The sequence below is a fragment of the Lontra canadensis genome, unplaced genomic scaffold (genome assembly GCF_010015895.1).
Source record: "Lontra canadensis isolate GAN:19392208 unplaced genomic scaffold, GSC_riverotter_1.0 scaffold19, whole genome shotgun sequence".
NCBI classification, from domain to species: Eukaryota; Metazoa; Chordata; class Mammalia; order Carnivora; family Mustelidae; genus Lontra; species Lontra canadensis.
The window spans coordinates 18591089-18595426 of record NW_022631013.1 but is presented as its reverse complement, the minus strand read 5'-3'; the positions used below and the strand labels follow the sequence as shown (position 1 = coordinate 18595426).

The 4338-nt window shown below is 35.8% G+C and overlaps 1 pseudogene; it reads right to left on the bottom strand.

Moving 5' to 3' along the window:
* Positions 1-566: 566 nt before the first annotated feature.
* On the bottom strand, positions 567-1961 carry LOC116869534 (annotated as a pseudogene).
* Positions 1962-4338: the final 2377 nt, after the last annotated feature.

Here is a 4338-nt window from a genome sequence, read left to right as displayed (position 1 = left end):
TGTTTCCATTAAAAAGTACTAAAATCAGTATTTTTGGAAACAATTTGACCAAAATGATTTCACTCATATGTGGAATTTAAGAAATGAAACAGATGAACATAGGGGGGAAAAAAGAGAGAGGCAAACCATAAAACAAACTCTTAACTCTAGAGAACAAACTGAGGGTTGCTGGAGGGGTGGTGGGTGGGTGGAAGGGTTAAATGGGTGATGGGTTATTAAGAAGGATACTTGTGATGAGCACTGCATGTTGTATAGAAGAGATGAATCAGTAAATTCTATTTCTGAAACTAATAATATATGTTAAGTAACTGGAATTTAAATAAAAACTTGAAACTACACAAAAAAGTACTGATTATAGAACTACTAACTTAAAATTGCCACATATGCACAAAAAAGCCCAAATGGTCCACAGAATATTCTCCTTTCCTTCTGCATGTTTTACAATGCATTTTTATCATTAACCAGTCATTTACTATTAAAATTAAATGGCCAATTGACACAAACAGTTCTGATACTTTTCTTCCACTACTGATTAAGACTGGGGTGGCAGGTATTGGAGATAATATTCATTTAGGCTTCTGAGCTTTCTGGGCAGACCTGATGATCTTGCCAGCTCCAGCTGCATTCTTATCTACTGCTTTGGTGACACCCAGAGCAACCGTCTGTCTCATGTCACTAACAGCAAAACACCCCAGAGGAAGATAGAGAAGCTCTCAACACACATAGGCTTGCCATGAATCATATTAGTGATGGCAGCATCACCAGATTTCAAGAACTTGGGGCCATTCCAGCTTTTTTCCAGAATGACAATCTCCTCCTTGAGCTCAGCAAGCTTGCAGGCAGTGTGAGCTGTGACAGTACAGTACAGGTGCGTATCTTGCACTGATTTGGCTTGGATGGTTCACGGTAATCACTTGAGCTGTGAAGCCAGCTGCTTTCACTGGTGGGTCATTTTTGCTGTCACCAGTCATATTACCATGATGAACATCTTTGACTGATACATTCTTGAAATTGAAGACAACATTGTCCCCAGGGAGGACCTCACTCAAAGCTTCATGGTACATTTCAACAGATTTTACTTCAGTTGTAACATTGGAACAAAGCTGATCACAATGCTAGATTTAAGAACACTTGTCTTCACTCAGCCCACAGGGGCAGTACCTGCGCCACCAATTTTGTAGATGTGCTGAGGGGGCAGAATCAATGGCTTGTCAGTTGGATGAGTTGGTGGCAGAAATGCAATCGAGAGTTTCAAGCAGCATGATTGCTTCAAGTAGCACTGACATTGCCATCCTTATGGGTGACTTCCCATCCCTTGAACCAAGGCATGTTAGCATTTGGTTCCAGTACATTGTCACCACTCCCACCCAGAAATTGGCATAATTGCTACTGTGTCAGGGAGATAGCCAATTTTCTTAATGTAGGTACTAATTTCCTTAATGACGTCCTTGTATCTCTTCTGGCTGTCGGACAACTCAGTGGAATCCATTGTGTTAACACCAACAATTAATTGTTTCACACCCAGTGTGTAACTCAGAAGAGCATACTTAGGGGTCTGACCATTCTTGGAGATACCTGCTTTTAATTCACCAACACCAGCAGCAACAATCAGAACAGAACACTCAGCCTGAGCCCAAGATGTGCCTGTATTCAAGTTTTGATAAACCTCTGTGTCCTGGGACATCAATAATGGTCACATAATACTTAATTGTCTCAGATTTCCACAGGAAGAAATCAACAGTGATATTATGTTCATTTTCCTGTTTAGATTTCAGTTTATTCAAGACCCAGGCATACCTGAAAGAGCCCTGACCTGTCTCAGTAGCCTACTTCTCAAATTTTTCGGTAGTTCTTTTGTCAGTCCCACCACATTTGTAGATCAGATGACCAGTAGTGATAGACTTGCCAGAATCTACATGTCCAATGATGACAATGTGAATATGAGTCTTTTCCTTTCCCATTTTGGTTTAGGTTTAGTGGTGGTTTTCACAACACCTATGTTCTTGTGGCAAACCCGTTGTGAAAAAAATGAAGTTCAGTAGTCTAATAGAGAACCCCCTAACTAGTTTTTGTTTCTTCACTTAAAGAGTAAAAGAACTGGTCTGGCTATGGCCATTTCAGCTTTAAAATAGTATTAATATATCATTATTATTGGACCCAAAACCATATGATCTAAAATGATAAATTCATTCTTTTGCAAAATTTAAATGGCTACTTATATCTACTAAGTGGTTTTCTACAATATTTTTTATAATCATTAGTATATGACCCAAGTTAGCTTTTTTGTCAGTTATTAAGTAGTATTTCTATAAATAATTCAATTTTATCTTTCCCTTATCTAAGAAGTTTCCTCAGATCTATGGGAAGATTATGAAAAATAATTTTTCTGGTTATTATTACTAATAGGTTTATTAGGGTATATATATTTTAAATCCTTTTTAGAAAAAGGCAGATCACAAATAAAAGCATAACAGGGCACCTGGGTGGCTCAGTCAGTTAAGCCCGATTCTTGGTTTTGGCTCAAGTCATGATCTCAGGGTCCTATGATCAAGCCCCATGTTGGGCTTGATGTTCAGTGTGGAGTCTACTAGTTCCTTTCTCTCTCTGTTCCTCCCCCTACTTTCTCTCTCTCTCTCAAATAAATAAATAAAATCTTTTGAAAAATAAATGAAAACATAAGATTAGATACATAACCTGTATTTTAGCACATAGTTTTTGTGCACTATTCATAAATAAATGGTTCTCAAGACCATATGTAACTTATCTAATTAGCTTTAGACTGCTTTAATATTTGAAAAAACATTTGTATTTTAATAGTATTAACTTCTTCCTGACTGAAACGTTTATATCCTCATTGATAGCTGCATGACTAAGTACAGCACAGTGTTTGTATCAGATTCCACAAAATTTTAGAAGCAATTTTATTATTCTGATTTCTTATCAAGATTGAAGACAGCTTCAAAATTCAACACCTAATTTTACCAAATATCAGTGACAAGTTGGGGGTCTTTTCTTAGGCTCATATCAATCCTACCCTAAAGTAAAACCAATCTCTTGGATACATCTTATCCAGCCTCAGAGTTAATATCATATGTAGTCATGATACTATTCTCAAAATTAAGATAATCGAGACAATATTATTAACATTGATAAAATACTATTAGCCAAATAAAAAATTTATTTTGACTTCATTGTTTTTCCTCTTTTTTTTTTTTTTTTTTTGGTCTTCCATGATCTAATCCAAAAGCTTGCATTGCATTTTGTTGTCCTGTCTTCTTAGTTGCCTCTGGTTTGTGACAGTTTCTCAGTCTTTAATTGTCTCTCATGACATTGACATTTATGAAGAGCATTTGACACTTTGGGAAGTATTTTGTAGAATGCCATCCAGTTTGGGTTAGATGTCTGTCTGATGTTTTCTCATGACTATGCTGAAGTTCTGAATTTTGGGAAAAAATAGAAGAGATGGACTCTGCTGATATGAATAGATCACATCAGCAGTTACATGACTTTCTGGCTTATTATGCTGATATTAACCTTGGTTAAGGTCATGTCTACCTGGTTTCTTCACTGCATAGTTATAATTTTCCCTCAGGTAATTAGCAATACCTGAGGGAAAATAATTTGAGGTTATACAAACTTCTACCTCTCTTTATAATTTTACCTACTAATTTTGACCTACAACAATTATCACTGTGAGGTTCTAATCTTCCTCATTTAGTTCCATTTATTAAAAGGAATTCTTCTATAATTATATATCTTTTCTTTATATTCTTTATATATATATTTTTTTTAATTTTCTTTATATATATATAAAACAAATAAGCACTCAGGCTTATTTGTTTTAATCTCAGGGTTACTATGCAAAACTATCATTGTTTCTCAAACTGTGTTAGCTTTGGCCACTTGGAGCTCTTTCACATTGCTTCTGTGCCCCTTTGACATGGCATCATCATTGTCATTGTCTTCTTCCTTTATTAGTTCTTTATCTCTTGGCATGTAAAGATCTTTCTGGTTTATGTTGTATTTTTCTTTATCTTTACCTTGGAATCAGCTACTTCTCCAGGGGTACCTGGTCTCTTTTACTGGGGCTGGTATTTAGAAACAAGATCTGTGCACTTGTTCACTAGTTTAACTAGTTGCTACCTGGGTATCACTGCTCTAGGTCCTCTCATTGGATAGAGTCAGGAAATGTTTCTCCCTTTTGTATTTCTTTTATATACATACATATTTTTAAAACCTGTGAAATCATACCAAACTCAAAATAACTAATAAGTCCAAATACCTGATAACTCCAAATTGAATCCAAAATTTCAAGATTTATTATATCATTCTCTCTTT